We start from the raw sequence: 14,045 nt of genomic DNA, 5'->3' as shown, positions 1-14,045 counted from the left end.
CTCACCTCCCCTGGAAGTACCCGGATTAACTGCTCCAAGATGATAGCTTCTCCCATCTCTTCTTTAGTATGCTGCTCTGGTCGGATCCAGCGCCGATAGAGGCCCTTCAGGCGATAATAGGTCTCAGTGGGGCTCTCACCAGGTGGAACTGTATTGGACCGGAACGTCTGCCGACACGTCTCAGGGGAAATGTCAAATTTGGTTAGCAACGCCGCTTTTAAATCTTCATAACGATGGGCTCTTTCTTCATCCATTGCAGTGTAGGCCTCCAACACCTTCCCCAATAGCAGTGGAACCAGACGACAGGCCCATTCACTCTCTGGCCATCTCCAGGTTTTGGCAACTCGCTCAAAACGCAACAAATAGTTCTCAATGTCTTCCCCCATCTGATAGGGTGGAATTTTTGGCCCAGCAGATCGCATCCACTCTGAGACTGACTGGTTGAGGCTGTTGATCACTGCTTGTGACTGACGAGAGGGAACCTCCTCTGGGGGATCCCGGTATCCTCTTTGACGTGCAGGTGTAGGCAGTACCATTCTGGGGCTGCTTGCTGTTGCGGTGCTTGGCGTGGCCGTTGCTGCTGTGGTGCTTGCTCCGGCTGGTGCTTGGGCTGGACTTTGCTGACCAGCAAAATCTGAATGCAGCTGAGCGTTGGGAGGGGAAACAGTCCTCAGCCCCCTGAGTTCTGTCAAAAAAACCTCCTCTCTCCTTTGCTGTCCCGCCAGGAAGTCCCTCATCATCGCAATCAGCTCTCCATTTGGGTCACGTGCTGAGGTCGAAGCTGTAGGCAATTCTGGAAAAATCCTGCCGGAAACCTCCTCCTCCTCCTCTGCTGAAGAAGATGACGCCGGCACTGTGTCCCATGCCAGCTCCTCTGCTGTCTTCTCCACTGGAAGCTCATGCTGCTGGGACCGCAGCCCTGTGCGCTTAACTGGGAGGCGCGTTTTCCTCTTCCGACTAGCAATCCCACTTCTGACACCATATGTCGCGGGGTCCTCTCCTAAACTTCTCCCGAACAAATGCAGGCGTAGTCAGGAAGCATTCAGTGTGGATAATTTATTCTGCCGGCCTCCCAGGTGCACAAAAGATTATTTACAAAGAAAATAGGAAACTAACTTAAGTCAACACAAAACAAATATCTATATACAAAACACAGTCTGCATGTTACCCTCTCTGTAACATCTCACTGAAAGAACCCAAGTAGGCCCTGACAGCCTTCTTTTATACCCCATGACCCCTCCCACTAGGCATAATAGTCATCTCTTTATTATTTCTTTTACCAAACAATCTTTCCCCCTCAGCTTATTTCCAGCTGTATTCCTACAATACATATATGTATATACAGACATTTATGGCCAATTCCAGGCAGCCTACAGTGTTTCACAATAACAAAAAAACAAACAAAAAAAATAATGCAGTTCACGTGACCTTTCAAGCGCGCGCAAACCCACTATTTGAACCCCAGAACACCATACCATCGGCTTGCATAACCCCCGTATAATCGGCGATCACAGCTAGTCTCCGCGACCGGCTTTATTAAAGGTAAGTGGGAAAATATGTTGGCCACCTTCTGCGCTGCTCAAAATATACCTCTCACCCCTTTTTGTTTATCTGCCCGGTCGACGAAAAGACGCGCAGCCACGGTAATTGTAGAAACTAATGGTGGTGGTGCGTGTATGCGCCCAGATCAGCTGTCTGCGGCCCGGGACGGTGTAACTCCGTCACAACAAGTAACAATAACGCCTGTACCAGTTGTTGTATAGCAGAGGTGCTCAAGTATAAAAACAATACAGTTTTTTTCAATCGCTAACAAGCGCCTACCCATACTTCAGATACTTTTTCTAAACTCTTAACACAGACTCACACCTACAAAACACAATTGGCCAAATGGATAATTTTCTTCTCAAAAATACATTTTGTTAAATATATACTAACTCTTCATTTCAAAACAGAACACATCTTTCTCTGCACACACTAACTGTACAAAAACACTATAAATCTGACTCAAAATGAAATTAGTCTGTCAAAGAATAACACTTGTTTTCACCTCACAAGGTACATGCAGTCAATCAAAGTACACCTTGTTTCAAAATACTGGCTATTATTGACATTACAAAAACTGCATAGACTTTTATGTTTCAGTTTTACAGGTATTTGCATGCGAAACATGCAATCCACCATATTGACACCAGAAATGTCTTGGTTGGTAACTGTATGTCCACATGTACAGTAATGTTCACATTCAAAAGCATTCCAGTAAAAAGCAAACAAGTTTTTGTTTCTTTACTGTTTACCACAGGAGGTACAGTAGAAACACGGTATGATAGGACAGAGAAAGTTTTACAGTATTGCTTACAGTGAACAAAATATCCATGAAACACACAAGAGCATTCTGAACAAAAAAACAACAGCAAAAAGCCAAGATAAAAAGGGGGGAGGGGGAGGGGGGCTAAAAAAAGGCAAAAAATTTGCATCTAATCTCTGCGATCTTCAGGGTTAGGCCACATGTTTTCATCAACATCACATCTGATGTTATCCAAGTCGATGCACCTGGGATAAAACCGCCCGGTATGTCGGATCCACCCTTGGCAATCGTCAATTGTGATGTCCCTGGAGCCAACATCCATGGCTTCAAGGAGGGACATCTGGTCATATGGCTGATGGTCATAAACCTTCCACCTCCATGCAGAAAAGAACTCCTCTATGGGGTTGAGGAAAGGTGAATAGGGTGGACGGAAGAGACTTACCAGTCTTGGGTGGACTTCAAACCATGTTGTTATTGCTTGCGAGTGATGGAAAGCCACATTGTCCCAGGTAATTACAAAGGTCCTCATGTTTTCACCCTCCTGACCCTGCTATGGAACCAGGCGCTGGTGGAGATCATTGAGAAAGGCAAGCAAGCGCTCTGTATTATAGGGTCCAACCTGACATCTGTGAAGGAGTAATCCTGCATTTGCAATTGCTGCACACATGGTAATGTTTGCCCCTCTCTGTCCTGGCACATCAACTGTGGCCCTTTTTCCAATTACATTTCGTCCACGTCGACGCCTTTTGGCCAGATTGAATCCTGCCTCATCGATGTATATGAATTCATGAGGGGCCTGGTTGGCCTCCAATTCCATAACTCTCTGAAACAAAGTTTATGTAAGTCATGTTAGTACTGTATACCATACTGTACTGTAACCTAGTATTGTGTAGGTTACCTACTTGCAAAGTGCAAAGCTTATAGAACTGGACATTGGATTGAATATACACTATACCTGGACATATTGTCGTCGTAGCTCCTTGACCCTCTCACTGTTCCTCTCAAAGGGAACAGTGTAGAGCTGCTTCATCCGCACTCTGTGTTTGGACAATGTCCGCGTAATGGTTGTGAGGCTGATTCTATCGATATTGTCAAATATCTCATGGTCCGCCACAATTCTAGTTTGAATTTCACGCAGTTTTATTGCATTATTTGCAGTAACCATTTCTACAATGGCAAGCTCCTGATCATTACTGAGGAGCTTTCATCTTCCCCCAGAGGGTGGAAGACGTTGCATTCTTTAGAAAGACAAAAAATTCAACATATGCATTACTGTATGACCATATTGACATGTCAAGTGAGAATAGAAACAATCCATGTAAAATGCAATACTTACCTGTTGGTTTGTTGAAAGATGCGTATAATGGAGGCAACCGTTGACCGCCTCAAATTGGGCTGCACTCTTTCACCAGCCTCTCTTAGTGAAAGACCATGGTTGATTACATGGTCAATGATAGTGGCATGAATTTCATCACTGACTACTGTTCTTGCAGCCCTTGGAATGCCACCACCACGCATTCTTACACCTCTACCTTGCCCTCTCCTTGGGCCTGCTCTTCTCCCTGGGCCCCTTGCTCTTACTCTTCCTCGACCAGAAATTACAGTATTTGTCTTTTTTTTGTTTCCAAAAACATCACTCCTCAAGGTCTTGCCTTATAAACCCCACTGAGTCTAAGCCAGAATGGAAGAAGCTGTGGTTGGCCCAATTTACCCAACATAAATCAGCTGTGTGTCAATTATTCAATTGTTTGTTTATTATCAGCTGAGATATATTTTTGATATTGATATTGTTTTTGTACTGATATCATTGCAGAAGCAGAGGTTTTTATACTGTATCTAAGGTTTGGAATATTGTTTTTGCTATTGTGGGATGTTGTTTGTTAACATTCGTAGATACTACAAAAACAGTCCATAATTTTGTTGGGAGGTATAGCTTGACTGTTAAGAAAATGTAAGCATCGTGGAAATGTGTTCACTGACTGCATATTGGGTGAACACGACATGAAATGTGTGAATGGTATGGCCACAACAGACCGATGCTGTGCTAATTGTGTTTAGAGTTTTGCAAATGTGACAACTGTTTGGACAAACGCTTGTTAGCGACTGCAAAAAACTGTAATAAACACAATGCTTTGGTTCTATAACATTTTTCTATCATTACTTTATTTTGGATTAGGTGCATGAGCTTTTAAGTATGGATAATTAAATAATAGATTAATGAAACACCAGAGTGTGCCCTGTTCTGAGATGTACAGCAAGTGGAGAGTGACAGATGAGATGAGGAGATGGAAGAGTGACTCACAGGCAGAGCCGAGTTCATTTCCCACAGTTTTGTTGTTTAATGCTTCCGAGCGCTGTCACCAATCTTTGCATTTTATTATCATCTCATAACACTTCTTTAATCAGCTACCATCTCTGCTGTGGACTTTTTACTGTCTACAGTCTCAAAGCAACACAGACCTCCATCACTATCTGCAGCAGGAGCAGCAGCAACCCCTCAACAGCAACAGTGTTGTTGTTATTCAGCCTGGTTCCATGTGCCCCTTTTGAACTTTGAGCACCCGTCCCTTCCAGCATCTCTGCACGGCCCTGCTCAGAATCATTCATCTGTTTTAGGTTGACATTTTATATGTTTTGTAGAATAACAGGACAAACTGTGAGACTGGAAAGACCTGAGTTTCATGCTCTGTTTTGTGACGTAGTGTGTAATGCTCAGCAGTATTATCATTTTAACTGGTTCTGTGCGCAATCTGAAGACACTAAGTGTTTGTGAGAGAACATAAAACTGTTTTGATGCATTTGTGAGGTTTTACCTGATGAGTTTTAAGTTTTGTGATTGTAGCTTGAAAATTAAATTTAATGTTTAGAGTTATGAGAAAGAAGGTGGAAGCATTAAAGTGATGTATCTTAACAGTTGTAAAATGTAAATGACCAAATTGGATTATTGGAATATAGTTTTATTGTGTTTCGTTGTTTTTATGTAAAAATTATAATATTAATATGTTATGAAATTATGATTTAAAGAATTCATATTGTTGAGATTGTTTGTCTCAGAGTCAGAGAGCCGTGTCTCTCTACAGTCAGAGGTTTTTGTACGGCGGCTCAATGAGTTTGTATCACTGTGGTACACGTTCGGTGGAGGAACCAGACTGCAAGTTGGAAGTAAGTCAGCCGTAGAGCTTTTTTTTTTTAATGTAATTTTCTTTTCTTTAATTTCATTTAATATAAAAGGCTAGGAAACTTTTTATGTAACTGATTAATTATTTTATTCATAAATTCTGTCCTAAGAAACAAAGTCAGGTTTGGAAATGAATATTCAGACACTCAGGACAATTTCCAATGAAAATCTGGGATGTTTCATATTATTCATTATTATTTCTAGTTCTGATGGTAAAGTTGTATTTTGAGGGCTTGTAGGTTTAGTTCAGTCACACAGAGAGCCGTGTCTCTCTACAGTCAGAGGTTTTTGTACGGCGCCTCAATGAGTTTGTATCACTGTGGTACACGTTCGGTGGAGGAACCAGACTGGATGTTGGAAGTAAGTCAAACTTAAACCTCATTTACTTTAGCAAATTTCTTTCTTTTGATTATCTTAACTTTTCTGTTCAGTGTGCCAGAAAAAACCTCAGGAAAATAGTTTTTAGATACATTTTCATGAAGAAACAAAGTTAGCTTCAGAATAAATGTTAAAATCAATATTAAACACAATATAAAACATCAGAGTGGACTTGAGGATATTTTACATATAAATATATCTGGTTAAGTCTCGAGAGCTTTTAGTTTTAATCCAGTCTGACAGAGTCAGAGAGCCGTGTCTCTCTACAGTCAGAGGTTTTTGTACGGCGCCTCAATGAGTTTGTATCACTGTGGTGGACTTTTGGTGGAGGAACCAGACTGGAATTTGGAAGTAAGTCAGACTTAGAGCTTTTTCTTTTTTTTAATGTAATTTTCTTTTCTTTAATTTCATTTAATATGAAAGGCTTGGAAACTTTTTATGTAACTGATTAATTATTTTATTCATAAATTTTGTCCTAAGAAACAAAGTCAGCTTTGGAAATGAATATTCAGACACTCGGGACAATTTCCAATGAAAATCTGGGATGTTTCATATTATTCATTATTATTTCTAGTTCTGATGATGAAGTTGTATTTTGAGGGCTTGTAGGTTTAGTTCAGTCTGACAGAGTCAGAGAGCCGTGTCTCTCTACAGTCAGAGGTTTTTGTACGGCGCCTCAATGAGTTTGTATCACTGTGGTGGACTTTTGGTGGAGGAACCAGACTGGATGTTGGAAGTAAGTCAAACTTAAACCTCATTTACTTTAGCAAATTTCTTTCTTTTGATTATCTTAACTTTTCTGTTCAATGTGCCTAAAAAAACCTCAGGAAAATACTTTTTAGATAAATTTTCATGAAGAAACAAAGTTAGCTTCAGAATAAATGTTAAAATGAATATTAAACACAATATAAAACATCAGAGTGGACTTGAGGATATTTTACATATACATACATCTGGTTAAGTCTCGAGAGCTTTTAGTTTTAATCCAGTCTGACAGAGTCAGAGAGCCGTGTCTCTCTACAGTCAGAGGTTTTTGTACGGCGCCTCAATGAGTTTGTATCACTGTGGTACACGTTCGGTGGAGGAACCAGACTGGATGTTGGAAGTAAGTCAGCCTTAGAGCTTTTTTTTTTTTTTTAATGTAATTTTCTTTTCTTTTATTTCATTTAATATGAAAGGCTAGGAAACTTTTTGTGTAACTGATTAATTATTTTATTCATAAATTTTGTCCTAAGAAACAAAGTCAGCTTTGGAAATGAATATTCAGACACTCAGGACAATTTCCACTGAAAAAAGTTAAACCGCACAGAGTGAAGATAAAGATCTCTGGTGTTCTTATTGTATCATATCATTTACAACAATGTAAGCAATAAAAAAAACACACATGAGGTAAGTAGTGGTATTGAGTTTCTTATCCAGAACAAGCTGTTTATTACGAAGAACTGATGATGTTGAAGCTTAACATCTTTTAAAATTGTTGACACATCTTTGTTTTGTTTTGTTCTTTTATTTCCAGTGTAGTTTGAACATATTTCAGCTCAAACTGTGTGATGATTCTCTCTGTGCTGATATGCATGAGAGGTTTCTTAAAGGGAAGTGAAACAATGTGTGAGTGAATGACTGGTGGAGCAGAAAAAACACCTGACAGAAACTTCTTAACGGAGAAAATCAAATTGTGGTTCCTGTCCTCTAAGCTGATTGGTGTTTCCTAGGTGATGCCCGCCCCGCCCTGAAGGTGCTGGGTCCCTCCAGTGAGGAACTGAAACAGGGGGAGGCTACAGTCATGTGTCTGGCCAACAAGGGCTTCCCCTCAGACTGGAGTCTGTCCTGGAAGGTGGATGGCAGTGGCAGCATCAGCTGGGAGGAGAGCAGGAGCCCCGTGGTGCAGGAGAACGACGGCCTCTACAGCTGGAGCAGCACCCTGAGGCTCCCTGCAGACCACTGGATGAAGGTGGGCTCTGTGACCTGTGAGGCCACGAGGGGCTCCCAGACTCTGGTCTCAGAGCCACTGATGAGAGACCAGTGTCCCCAGTCCTGACCTGACTAACTGTGACTTTCATGCTGGTCTTACTTTCAGTCTGCATTCTGTAGCTTTAAAAAAAAAAAATCGAATTTCTTCTCTCATTTCTCATTGCTTTGTTTAAAGTTGGTTTTAAAAGTTTTAAAGAATAAAAAAATATCTATATTAAATAAGGACCGAGTCTTTGTCTTACTTTTGTGGTGATGTGAATTTTAAACTCTAAATAATGATTTCCAGGGTTCTAATTGGAAACCAGTGTGCTATCTGTAGTCAATATGAGTCAGTAGAATTAAGCCACTTTGAATACATGAAGTAAAGCAAAGTTTATGTTAAAGAGTAAGTGCGAAGGGGAATTGAGAGACACTGCCATTACTAAGCAGGATATTAAAGACATTACATTTATGCAAATTCATTGCATGCTGTGTAATGAAATGTTTCAGCATGTTGCAGTTTGTTGTATAAAACACTGAGCAGTGTTGAATTCTCCCAATTCTTTGAATCTTTGGGCTGAAGGAGGGACAATACTCGGTGTATAAATGCTCAATCAACAATCATTTATTTCCATACAATTCAACAGTCAGAGCATTACAACGTCCGGACGGGAGAGATGCTACCAGAGGGTCAGGCACATGTCTCAAAATGGTGACGGGTTGCTCAGCTTTTTATAGTCTCTAGTGGCCCCCAGCTAGTCGTAAAAGCCAAAACATCACATTTTTTCTCTGTTACAGCGCCTAAGTTATGACCTCGGCAGTTGTTTCTCTGCTTTCTGTAAGGTGGGGGTGTGGAATGTGGTCTATCTATCTCCCCTGTCTTTAGACACAGAGTCTCCTGCTTACAACCTTCTCTTCATGATTCAACAATTAAGCATGTCAAGAAAACAGTGTAACACATTCCCAGCAGATCAAGGATACAGAGTGATGCACATTTATCTAATGAACTAATATGTGAATATGTTCTGTTAACTCAAAAGTATAATGAGAACTAAACTACATACAGCTCACACACTCTATATTAAAGGGTATAATGTGATCTACAGCAGTATTCTAATTCAACTACTTTGATTACATATATAAGGTAACATATAATAACAGAATAATCTAATAGCAGGTGGAGCAGAAAAGCGCTGTACAAGAATGAGTCTATTCTCGTGATCAGTGTTGGGGTAGGTATTTTAAGAAGTAATTTAATATACAGAGTTTTTTTTGTTAAAAGTATTCAGTACGTTATTTTGTTTTGTTTTTTTTCTGTAAAATCACCTGAAACACAACATGTCATAACTGTCATTGAACAATATGAACTTGTAGGCTACAGTCTCTCACACCAACATAAATCCCTATCCTAACGACGACACACATATTTTCTTTCTCTTGGCATTTAGGTATATGAATACCTGTCAAGGGTCCTTGACATACAGGTCTCCGACTCGGAGGACAAAAATTAATGTCCTGTGTCTTAGGAGGGCAGGATTGCTTTGCTTTTTCATTATACGATGCTTCGCAATATTGGTTTTGCCTAACAACCTGTTTTTGACTCCTAAATTGTCATTAATGCAACCGCTCTACATAACAGTCAGTGTAACTGATTATAAATCTTTTATTCATGAACCTACACATTACGGTTTATTTACTAGTTGTATGTATTTTAACAGAGCAAGAGGTGGACCACACGTTTGAAGAGCTGCTGGTCTTTATAACTGGGGCTGACTTACTTCCACCACTGGGGTCCTGCAACATAGACTTTTATGATCAGGAGTCAGGGATACGCATCGATGTGCAGCTTATCCCTGTATCTTCCGAGACGTGTTGCATACAAGGATCAATTTAAAGATCTTATGAACACTGCATTAAAAGCATTCCTGGGATTTGGAAAGCTGTAGCTGCATTTACATGAACTGATGCTGGAATGCTGTGGTTAAAACCTCTGGTCTTTTGGGATGAAGTTGTGCTATTCTAAGTGTTCTGAAATGGGATTGCTCCTGGGCTTCTTCAAAATTGTACATTTTAAAAGTGTTTAGTATAAAAGTTTTTTGTTTTTACAAATGTGACTGTATATAGTTGTATTTATAGTCCTGTTAAGACAGGGTAACGAGGGAATACACCACAGAAGGCAGACACAGCTGAACCTCATCAGACATGACGAATACACTCACACAGAACGCAGAATCCAAATACAACAGGGAACCAGAGAATAGCTCTGAGACACGGGTTGACAGAACATAAGGAACAGAGGGACGAAGAAATGCGACTGGAAAACAGAAAATAAATGAAACGAATCATATTAATAATCAAAAAACATGAATAGGAAGTCAACAGGTCTTTGGACCATGGCAGTGTTGAAGAGCAAAAAAGAGAAAATCTAAAAACCTGAGAAAGAAAAGATGGAAATTTGATCATTTGACTGATTTGGACTTAAAGTTTCTATTTGAAGTATTTGCTAAATTGTGCAGATAATTATGACTCACTGACTTTTGCTGACTTCATTTAGTGTTAGATTTTTTTTCTTACAGAAATATGATTTTTGATAATGATCAATATTTAGAAATTGAGATTTATTTGAGCTGGTATGAAGCAGAAGTCAAAGGTCATAAATGATTTGTTAAAAATAAATGATATATTTCCAACTTTCTTTTCCTTTAGCAACAATGACATTTTCATTGTGTGTGTGTGTGTGTGTGTGTGTGTGTGTGTGTGTCCTCAGTGAACTGTATCAGTCTCTGCAGTATCTTCCAGCTGCAGCAGTTACTTCAGTTTCTGTTCAGTCTGACTGAGGGAGGTTTTTGTACGACTGTTTTTCACTGTGTGAACACATACTGACTGTTAGCATAGAATTCACCCACACAGTAATAAACTGCTGCATCTTCAGCCTGGACTCCACTGATGGTCAGAGTGAAGTCAGAGTTTGATCCACTGCCTGTGAAACGAGCTGGAATCCCTGATTGTCGAGTGCTAATATAGTAAATGAGCAGTTTAGGAACTCCTCCATCTTTCTGTTGGTACCAGGATAACCAATTACTATAAATATTCTGACTGGTCCTACACTTGATGCTCACAGATCCTCCCACAGCAGAGCTCACTGCTCCAGGCTGAGTCACTGTATATTGTCCTCTGGACTCTGAGGACACAGAGACAAAAACATAAAGCAGCTTCATGGTTTTGTGGGCTTCATTTCAGAGGGACAGATGTTGATAGAGGAGAGGAGTTTGATTCTCTGGACTTTACCTGTGAAGCAGCAGCAGAGGAGAGTCCAGATGAGGACGCAGATCAAAGTCATGTTTTTGATGAGGAGGATTTCTGTGGCTTCTGTTGTGATGAAGGACAGCTGTCAGTCATCCAGTGTTCAACTCTCAGGACTATAAACTCTCCCAGAGCACTGGAGCATGGTGCTGCTGATGCAAAGTGACTCTCTATGGAAATGAACTGACTCCAGCAGGACTTGTTTAAAAAAAGTTTTTCACAGCATATTTAGCATGTGACTCACATGAACCCTGTAGAATTTATAGACAGTTAACAAATGGTCTTTGAGCGCAAAATCTCCAATGGGAGATTGAGAGACCCGTGATGGACATTTAGATCGACTGTAAAATTGACATGCACTTGACATGCACTTGTTCGCACTAAAGGAAACCACCATCATTTCATGTGGCTACCATATCGGCGCCACCTGTGGTCTCAAGGCTGGAGCTGACCAACAAAAAACTCTGTTTCTGAAGACAGACTCTGTAGACTCTTCGTTCCCATCCTGTGTCCCCCATCCTGGATTCCAAACACCTTTGAACGCTTATCTCCAAGGCTGAGGTCAGACGGCGGGTCTAGTCCCAGCGCATGCTGCAGGACCGGATGTGCTGTCTACACCGACTTACTCTCACCCCTTACTCACACCTGTTGCTTGTCATGTGCTTCTATGGTGTATTAAGATTCATGTGCTTTTGTGCTGAGGTGTTTTTTGTTGTTCTCCCATCAGAAGCTCAGTCTGGGTGGAGCTTTTTTTTCCTCCTCTCGCCTCATGTTGTGTATTTTTGTTGTTTTTCTTATCAGCCTACCTCTCTGACCTGTCTTCCCAATGTGATGTTTGTTTTGAAGTATGTTTGGTCTGAGGGTTCCTTTGTGTGTGTGCTGTGAGATTATTATTTTATCATGTGTCTATAATCGAAATGAGTGAATCATTGTACTGCTGTAAGCCACACCATACTCCTTATTATAGAGAGTATAATTAGTATGTAGTTGTAGTTCTAGTTTGCACTATGCTTCTGAATTACAAAAGAATCATTAGAAAATCATTAGATTCATTAGATAGGTTTGTATTATCCTATAATGTTGATTTACTGTGAGTGAGTTACACTGTTTCATGGCATTTCATACTGCTGAGTTAAGAAGAGAATACTGTGTGCAGAGAGCACAGAGCACATTCCACAGGAGCTCACCCCCTTGTTGGAAGCAGATAGGCAGGGAGCCAAGGTCATAACACAGGCTCACTGAGAGTTAGAGGGTAAGTTTGAGCTTTTTACGACTAGGTGGGGTCAACAGAGGCTATAAAAGCTTTGGGTAACGCTCCACCATTTTGAGACTTGCTGTGACCCTCTTCTTGCATGTCTCCCCATCCGGATGGTTTGTGCTCTTAAAGTGTTGAATTGTATGGAATACAGGATTGTTGATTGAGCATTTATACACCGAGTATTGTCCTTCCTTCAGCCCATGCACAGTACTGGAATGTAAGCGTTTCAATGTGGATGCACAACTCTGTGAAAACGACTGAAAACCCTAGTGTGGACGCAGAGCGTTTTCAAATCTATCCGGGCTAGTGTGGACGTAGCCTAAAGATGAATAGCAGCCCTCTTTAAATACAGTCAAGAAGAAGGCATTTCCACAGTTGTTGTTCACACCCTTGAACCCTCAGAGAGAGAGTTTACAACCTTGTCTCCTCTTCCAGTGTCACATAGAGACTGCTCCTTGCCTCTTCACCCCATCCTCAAAGACCTGATTAACAAAAGACTTCACCACCTGTTGGATCCTCCCCCTCTGGGTGTCACCAACTTTCTCACGAAAGTTAACTCGCCTAACTTTGTGTAATAGAGTTAAAGCTAAACGCTTCTCCACATTTAGTATTTATTTATTTATTGTCATTGTCAAGAACAATGAAATTGCGTTTGGGGCTTCCATACAACCCAAAAAAAAGAAGAAAATAATAAATACCCCTTAAAACCCAAGTGTACATATTTAACCCAGTGTGACTCCAATGCAATAAGACAATCCTTAGCAATAATGTTCGTAGAAATTCAGACAAAGACCTGAGAAACATGACAAAATACAACAATGCAACCCATTCAATATTATTGTACTGTGAGATATGATATCAGATATGATAGTTATCTATTTAAGAAAGAGGGGGGGGGGGGGCAGGGGGGGGAAGAGAATAAAGATATGATGCACCAATGCAGACCAGTTCATTGCTATTAAGAAGTTGGATATGGTTATTGTCCGTGAGAGGGGGGCAGAGAGTTCAGGAGCCTCACAGCCTGTGGATACAGGCTGTTGGCCAGTCTGGATGTTCTGGCCTGTATAGACCTGTACCTTCTCCCTGAGGGCAGCAGATGGAAAAGGTGGCGCGCAGGGTGATGTTGGTCCCGCAGGATACTGTGCACCCTCCTCAGACAGCGAGTGGGGAAGATATTACTGATCTCTGGCAGACTTGTTCCAATAATTCTGCCAGCTTCCTTCACCACCCGCTGGAGTGCTTGCTGATCGGCCTTGGTGCAGCTGGGGAACCACACTAGAAATCCATACGTCAGAACGCTGCTGATGGCACAGTTGTAGAAGTTCAACATCAGAGATCTGGGAATGTGTGCGCTCCGCAGTCTCCTCAGGTAGTAGAGGCGCTGTTGGGCCTTCCGTACAACTGAGGTGATATGGTTGCCCCAGGACAGGTCCTCGGTCACAGTTACCCCCAAGAATTTAAAACTGCTCACCCTCTCCACCGCCTCACTGCCAATGAAGAGAGGCAGATGGTTGTTATGACCCCTCTTCCGGAAATCTACAATGATCTCCTTGGTCTTTTTGGTGTTTAAGACCAAGTTATTGTCGTGGCACCATGACTCTAGTTGTTGCACCTCTGTCCTATAGTTTGTCTCATCATTGTTGGATATAAGTCCGAGCACTGTAGTGTCATCT

At 41.2% G+C, this 14,045-nt stretch overlaps 1 pseudogene across 1 annotated transcript; it reads left to right on the top strand.

The window, feature by feature from the left end:
• Positions 1-3,595: 3,595 nt before the first annotated feature.
• Positions 3,596-8,051, top strand: LOC146548569 (Ig kappa-b4 chain C region pseudogene; annotated as a pseudogene). The gene is made up of 3 exons (XR_014890550.1): positions 3,596-3,602; positions 5,360-5,467; positions 7,574-8,051. The product of XR_014890550.1 is annotated as an Ig kappa-b4 chain C region pseudogene (transcript).
• The last annotated feature ends 5,994 nt before the right edge of the window (positions 8,052-14,045 follow it).

Source organism: Mchenga conophoros, linkage group LG22, assembly GCF_057382185.1.
Source record: "Mchenga conophoros isolate Kocher_MC1m ecotype Shallow Benthic linkage group LG22, M_conophoros_male_GT1.1, whole genome shotgun sequence".
Classification (NCBI taxonomy): domain Eukaryota; kingdom Metazoa; phylum Chordata; class Actinopteri; order Cichliformes; family Cichlidae; genus Mchenga; species Mchenga conophoros.
This window is presented reverse-complemented; position numbering and strand designations above follow the sequence as displayed.